Source organism: Arachis ipaensis, chromosome B1, assembly GCF_059453495.1.
Source record: "Arachis ipaensis isolate K30076 ecotype BB chromosome B1, ASM5945349v1, whole genome shotgun sequence".
NCBI classification, from domain to species: domain Eukaryota; kingdom Viridiplantae; phylum Streptophyta; class Magnoliopsida; order Fabales; family Fabaceae; genus Arachis; species Arachis ipaensis.
In genome coordinates this window covers 27,814,257-27,822,738 of record NC_142436.1, presented here as the reverse complement: position 1 = coordinate 27,822,738, position 8,482 = coordinate 27,814,257, and positions in this window count along the sequence as shown.

Below are 8,482 nucleotides of genomic sequence, written 5' to 3'. Positions count from 1 at the left end.
TAGTTTAATTTCATATTATTTTATTTTCTATTCACATCCATAGTTTTCCCCTTCTTTTTAATGTTGTGATCATGTGTAGCACCTAGAGCAGAAGCAGAAACACTTAAGATTGAAAATAGAACACCCTAGAGAGAGCCCCTTACTAACGTTGAATGCCAGAACTGGCGCCCAACGCCAGAAAGGGAGGAAGCAAGGGCGTTCAACGCCCATTCAGGAGCACCCAAGACCATTTCTTTGGTCCCCTTTGGGCGTTCAACGCCCATTCTTGGCGTTGAACGCCCCACCAATAAAAAAAAAAGAACCCCTGGCATTCAACTCCCAAACTTGGCATTGAACGCCCAGGGGGCAGGCCTATTCAAATTTGAAGCTTCATAAGCTTGTGGGTCCCACAGAATCTCCACCTATCATACCTTTGATTCACTCCTTTCCTTCTCTTTCTTACTTGTTCATCCTTGATTTCCACACCCTAATTTCCCTCTTCCCAACACCCATTCATAAATTCCATCACTTCATTTTCCCACCAACCCCACACACTTCAAATTCAAACTTACCCCCCCATCTTTCCTTCTCATATGACCGAACCACAACTCCCCCACCCACTATAAATACCCCCTCATTCCATCCTTCAAACACACACCTTCCATACTCTTCCCCTCTTCCATCATAGTCTTCATACACTTCCCTTTTTCCCTCTTCATCCCCACAAGGCCGAAGCCTCTTTTCTTCTCCCTTTTATCCTTTTCTTCCTTCTTCTACTATTTTTCTTTTCTTTTGTTACCATTTGCTCGAGGACGAGCAAATTTTTAAGTTTGGTGTTAGAAAAGCTCCACTTTTTGCTTTCTATTCCTAATCTCCATGTTACCAAAAGTCGGAGAATCCTCAAGGAAGAGAAAAAGAAAGGCCCTCGCTTCCGCTTCCGAACCATGGGAAACCTTAAGATTCCTCACCAAGGCACATCAAGATCACTTCTATGATGTGGTGAGGCACAAAAAGGTGATTTCTGAGGTCCCCTTTAGGCTCAAGGAAGATGAGTATCTGGAGATCTAACAAGAAATTTGGAGAAGAGATCCCAATTCTGGCCAATCCCATTTCAGCAGTTGGAACATTAATGGTGCAAGAATTCTTTGCAAATGCCTGGGTCACCAAGAAGCACGACACTAGCGTGAACCCGAAGCCCAAAAACTGGCACACCATGGTTAGAGAACAAATCCTAGACTTTAGCCCCGAAAGTGTGAGATTGGCGCTGCAGTTGCCTCATATGCAAGGTGACCCACACTCTTACACTTGAAGAGTTAACTCTGACTAAAAGCTGGAGCAAGTGCTTGTGGATATCTGTGTGGAAGGAGCTCAATGGAGGAGGGACGCACATGGCAAGCCCTACCAACTGTGTAGGCTTGACCTCAAGCCCGTGGCCAGAGGATGGTTGGAGCTTATCCAATGCTCCATCATCCCCACAAGTAACCAATCCGAGGTTACCATTGACAGGGCAGTGATGATTCATTCATCATGCTCGGGAATGAGGTGGAGGTGCAGGAGGTAATCCTTAAAGAGATATACAAGGTAGCTGAGAAGGCCTCCACCCAAGCAAGGCTAGCGTTCCCTCTCCTCATCTATTGCTTATGCAATTCATCAAAAGTTTGCATAGGAGGAAATACCCTCATTGAGATGGACAAATCCATCACAAAAAGGAGGATGAAGCATGTCAGGGAGCCTGCACACGGACCACAGCACGAGCCTATTCAGCTGCCTCCACCTAAGATCCCGGAGATGTCTCAAGGAACGTACTTCCCTCCCTGAGACTATTGGGACCAATTGAACACATCTCTAGGCGAGCTGACTTCATCTGTGGATCAGCTGAGCATAGAACATCAAGATTATTCTGTCATCTTCCATCAGATAAGGGAGGATCAGAGGATCATGAGGGAGGAGCAGCTAAGATAGGGGCACGATATTGAGGAGCTTAAACACTTTAGAGGATTCCCCGGAGGGAGCAGCGGCCGCCATCACTGAGGTGGTCTAGTTTCATTCTCCCTTTGCTTATTTTATCTCTGTTTTCTTTGTACTTTAATTTTATTATCTGTTCTCTATTCTAGTGCATGATCACATTCAGTATTTCGTTCCCTTTTAGTATTATTTTCTTTTCTTTGTTTTGTTATAAGATGTCCCATGTATCCCAAACCAAGCTTGAAAGAAAATTTATTGAAAAAAGAAGCAGTAAATTACACAAGGTTTTGAGTTATAGCATGAGTTATTCCAATTGCCTTGATGTGGTGGCCTTATCTTTATTTTTCTGAATGTATGAATTAACTGTGCATATTTGATATTGAGGTTGAGTATATTGACTCTTGAACTATAGTAAATTTAGGAAAGTATTATTGACTCTCTGAAAAATAAAAAAGATTGATTCTTAAAGCAAAAGAAACAGCAAAAAGAAAAAGAAAAATAAAAATAAAAAAATTAAGAAAAGGATCCAAGACTTTGAGCATCAATGGTTAGGAGGGTCAAAATTGACCTAAAAAGCTCAAATGAGTTACTATCCCTAACTATATGCTTAGGGTGTGAAGGTGTCAAGAAAATCTTGAGACTGAGCATTTAAAGTCGTGATCTAAAACAATAAAGAGTAAGCTTAAGAACTCTAAGCACCACTGTCTGGGAATTTAAGCAAAGCTAAATTCAAATCCAAAGGGTTCCCCCAGTTAAGTGCTTGTGGCGTTTATGTATCCGGTAGTAATACTTGAAAACAAAACGCTTAGAGTCACAACTAGGCTCAAAAGGTGTAAAGCACCAAAAGAAAAAGTTGTGTTCAAGATTCAAGAAAAAACTAAAATAAGAGAATTAGTAATATCATCCGGGTTCTAGTTCCAAAGGATGCCAATATTTCTGAGCTTCAAAGGAAAGTGAGATGCCAAAGCTGTTCAGAAATAAAGAATAGATAGCCTCATTCAGTAATTGGAACTGACCCTCGTTGACAAACTCTAAGACCTGATGTATTTTTTTCCTCTTCTAGTCCTATCTTGTTTTTGGTTGCTTAAGGACAAGCAATAGTTTAAGTTTGGTGTTATGATAAGTGAATATCTTATACCCTTTTCATAGCATTTTCATATTGTTTTAGTTATATTTTATTAAGTTTTAGTATATTTTAGTGCAAAATTTATCTTTTGGATGCTACTTTGAGTTTTTGTAATTTTCTATGCTTTTAGTAGATTTTTGGGCATTTTTGGCAAGATCCTGTTCAGAGACGAAGAAAGGATAGTAGATGCTGTCAAATCCTAACCTCCGTGCATTCCAACGAGCATATCTTGAGCTACAGAGGTCCAATTGGCGCGGTCTCAACGGCATTGAAAGCTAACTTCTAGAGCTCTCCAGCAATATATAATAGTCTATACTTCTCTTCCAAAATGATTGCCAAAACTGGCGTTGAACGTCCACATCTGGAGTTCAACGCCCAAGGACCAGCCTCCAGCGTTCCCAAGACTGGCGTTCAACACCACCCAGGGAGCAAGGGAACAACACGCTCACCCCCCCCCCCCTAATGGGTGTTCAACGCCAAGAAGCCCAAGTTGAACGCCAGACATACAAAGCAATCACCAAAGTGGGCCCAAACTGAATTTTAGCACTCCTTAACTTATTTAGTCTTCTCTTTGTAACTTTTAAATTAAAATTAACATCTTTTAGGGTTAGCATCTCCTATTTAAAGAGGAGATCACTTAGAACGGGGGGAATGGAATCATTGGAACGCTGAACATTATTTTCGTTTTCTCTGTAAAGTATGAGTAACTAAACCTCCTGGTTAAGGTTAAGAGCTCTTCTTATCTCTATGGATTAATATCATTGCTATTCTATTTTAATATATGTTTGATTCAGCTCTAAAGTTTGTTTTCATTCTTCATCTAAATGAGACTGGGTATGTCCCTTTTTCTACATGAATTCTTGTGATACTGGGAAAAGGTCACTTGAGCTACAGCTTGAAAATATTCCTCTTAAATCAACAAGTTATCTGGGCTATTGAGGATATGTGACATATAATTCGGTTAGTTATGGGTAATTGAGGTTTCTGTGGTGCTAAACTAGTTTTCTGAACTTCACCCTCTGATCCGGAAGATCCGACCTTGTCTGTGGCGTTTTGAGTAGGATTGGGGGAGATTAATTCACTAAATCGACAGGTTTTAATCGGTTACAATTTTCCATAGAATGAATTATTCATTGTTAAAATAGTTGGTAAGAAGTATTAATCTGGAAGGGTAAATATCTCCGAGACGTTAACTGTTCTCTCTTTATCGTTTTCTTTACTGCTTTCCTTATTATTGTTTTATGCGAATTTAACAAACAAACACTCTTTTTCTATTTGCCTGACTAAGTCTAACAAGATAGCTATTGCTTTCTCAATCTAGCAATCCTCATGGGGTCGACCTTCACTCACCTGAGGTATTACTTGGACGACCCGGTGCACTTCCGGTTAAGTTGTGCAAGTTTTAATTTTGCACACTAGCTTCTTTGGCTAGCCTCAAGCCAGCAAACATGACCTCGTACTCTACTTGATTATTGGAGGCTGAAGACTCAAATTTTAATGAAAGCTCTATCCGAGTTCCTTCTTTGTTCTCCAAAATAATTCCTGCCCCACTTTCAACTTTGTTGGAAGATCCATCTACATATAAGTTCCACGCTATAGGGTTCCCTTATGCTTCCGTGTATTCTGCCAAGAAGTCGGCCAGGTATTGAGATTTGATTATCGTTCGAGTTTCATACTTTAAGTCGAATTCAGATAGCTCTATTGCCCATTGTAGAATCTGAGCTGCAATATCCGTCTTTCGAAGGATGTGCTTCATGGGTTGATTAGTTTGAACCTTTTATGGTATGGGCCTAGAAATAACGTCAGAGCCTTCTAGAGGTGAGGACAAAGGCATATGTGAACTTCTCTATCTTCTGATAGTTTAGTTCGGCCCCTTGTAGGGACTTGCTAACAAAGTAAAGTGGTTGCTATCTGTTCTTGTCTTCTCAGACAAGAGCAAAAGTTATAGTCTTACTTGCAACTGCTAAGTAAAGTATGATATCTTCTCCTTGAAAAACTCGAGTGAGGATCGATGGTTGACTCAGGAAGTTTTTGAAATCTTGAAAAGCTTTCTCACATTCCCGAGTCCATTCAAATTAACATCCTTTCCTAAGTATTGAAAACAAGGGTAGAAACTTCAGAGCCGATCATGCTGAGAATTTGGACAAGGCTGCTAACCTTCCATTTAATTATTGGACTTCTTTGAGGCAGGTCAGGCTTTTCATCTCAAGTATTGCTTTGCATTTATCCAAGATGGATTCGATGCCCTTTTGGGTGAGCATGAAGCCTAAGAACTTGCCGACTTCAACTGCGAAGGTGTACTTTGAGAGATTTAGTCTCATCATGTGCTTCTTTATTGTGTTGAATACCTCAGCTAAGTCAGAAAAAGGGTAACATCTTCTTTGGTTTTGACAAGTATGTCATCCACATATACTTTCATTAATTTTCCAGGGTGAGATGGAAACACCTTGTTCATCATCCGTTGATATGTGGCTCCAGTATTTTTCAAGCCAAAAGGCATCACCACATAACAATAGTTGGCTTTTGGAGTTATGAAAGAGGTCTTCTCTTAGTCCGGCTTGTACATCAGGATTTGATTATATCCCGAATATGCATCCATAAAGTACAAGTATTGATATCCTAAAGCTGAATCTACCAAGGTATCAATGCTGGGAGTGGGTATGGGTCTTTAGGACAAGCTTTATTGTGCTCGGTATAATCGACACACATTCTCTATTTCCATTCCGTTTTTCACGAGAACCACATTAGCTAACCACAAAGGGTATTCTACCTCCCTTATGAACCCAGCTTCTAATAAAGCTTGGACCTGATCTTCAACGACTTGCGCTCTTTTGGGATCGAGTATTCATCATTTTTGCTGAACAGGTCGTGAGCTTGGGTAACTAATGAGGAAAAATGTCGGTAAAGATTTTCACAAAAATAGTCGCGTTGCACGTATAGTTCTAAACCGAAAATTAAACCTCAATCAATGTTACATTGTTTGTCACTTAAGCAAACCCAATAAAATTAACCGAAGTATTTAAACCTCGGGTCGTCTTTCAAGGAATTGCAGGGAAGTGTAGTTTATTATTGGTTATGAGATTTTATCTTTTTGGGTTTTGAGTTTAATAAGCACGGAATGTAAATAACAAGAAAATAAACTAATAACTAAGAAAGCTATTAGCAAGGATTGATAATTAGAAGTACTATCCTCATTATCATCGTCAATTGTGATGGTAAATGTGAATTTCCTTCACTTAGTTAACCTCTAACCAATGGAGGAAAGTCAAATGCATACAATCAACTTGATTTCACAAGTCCTAGTCAACTCATAGTGAGAGACTAGCTTTGGTGAAGTTCAAGCCAACCGGCAATCTTCAATCACCAATCACAAAAGATTTTCGATAATTCAAGAGTCTCTAATTGATCAATCCAAGTTAAGAACATAGAAATCTAATTTAAAATTCACCCAAGCATTTCATCAAACACTTGGAAGGCACAAAATAAAAACATAAAAAATAAACAAGGAATATTAAATCTAAACAATCAATTACAAGCATCAATGATTAACAAATAAAAATAGAGGAATTAGCAAAATAAAAATAGAGGAACATAAATTGCATTAATGAAAATTGAGAGTAACACATGAACTCATAAACTAATTTAGCAAAATAGAGGAATCAATAAGAGAAGTAGATAACTAAAGTGCTTGAACAGATAAAAGTAGGAAAAAACTAAATTAAAGTAAAATTGAACCTGAACTTAAGGAGAAATTGAAAGAAGAAATCCTAAAACCTAGCGAGAGGTCTCTAGAAAACTACATCTAAAACCTAACTAATGTGAAAAGTGAAAAGTGAATGATTGATTCCCTCCTCCCCCCAATTCCACTCTGCAGCCTCAAATGTGCAATTTCAGGCTTGAAACTGGGCCAGAAACAGCCCAGAAATCACCCCCAGCAACTTCTGTTATCTGCAGCACATGACGCTTTGTCACCCGTACGTGTCACTGAATAAAATTTCTGATCATGCGTACGTGTCATCCACGCGTACGCGTTGCTGCCAGCTTCCCAAAACCTCAATTTCTTGTGTTCCTTCCACTTTTGCATGCTTCTTTTCCATCCTCTAAGCCATCCCTACTCTATAAACCCTGAAAACACTTTGCAAACACATTACTGCATCAAATGGTAATAAGAGAGGATTAAAATTTACAAATTTAAGGCCAAAGAAGCATGTTTTCAATCATAGTACAAAATTAGGAAGGAAAATGTAAAACATGCGAATTATATGAATAAGTATGAGAATAATGGATAAAATTCACTAAATTAAGCACAAGATAAACCCTAAAAATGGGGTTTATCAATCTCTCCACACTTAAACATTAGCATGTCCTCATGCTAAGCTCAAGAGAAGCTATAAAGGAAGTGAAGAGGAATGGTGGAATTTATGAAATGCAACATATCTATATGAAAGCAACTACATGCTAAATGCTTCTACCTACTTAGTTAAAAGTAAATCAATCTCCAAGAACAAATATAAACTGGATTCTACTAAATCAAAGCTCAAAATAAGGTACAAGTAGACTTGCTAGAAGAAAGCTCGTGAAAGTCGGGAACAAAGAGTCGAACATCGAACCCTCACCGAAAGTGTATACACTCTAATCACTCAAGTGTTTAAGGTTCAATTCTCACGGTTCTCTACTAAGCTTGCTTTCTAAAGCTTGCTCTTCTTCTACCAATCAACAGAAATTTAATGCACAAATATACATATCAAGAGGTCTTTTAAGGGTTGTAATGGGGTTAGGGTCAAGGTAGGATTGTATTTGGTCAAGTGGACTAAAATATGAATCCTTGATTAACCTAAACTTCCCACCTAACTTAAGACAATCCATATAATCAGAATATAAAATCTAACTACCCATTAACTATGTTTACCATATATTCATGCATCCTAATTTTGAGTACGGTACATATGCATTGCTATCACCATTTATTTTGGGGCATTTTGTCCTCTTTTTATTATTTACTCTTTTTCTTTTCTTTTTCTCATACTTTTTTTCTTTTTCTTTTTATTCTTCTTTTCTTTTGTTTTTCTCAATGCATCTGATTAAAGTATTGAATCCAAGAATGTGTGCTCAACTATTTTTCTTTTTCACATTTTCACTAAAAGTATACAATACCCAATTCTCAACATTGTTTTGCAAAGAATAATGAAAGGTTAAGGTCATATGGGTATGTAAGCTATAAGGAAAAAATGCCCCAATCACATAAGTGCAGGCATACATCAAACAATAGAAATATAGAATTAAGCAAGACAAAGAACACAATTTTAGAGAGAACAACACACACCAAAGCAAAATATTTTGGTTGATAAAATGCAACTAATCAAATAGGTTCAAAAATCTCACTGAGTTTGTGTGTTCGAGCTCTAAAACCAT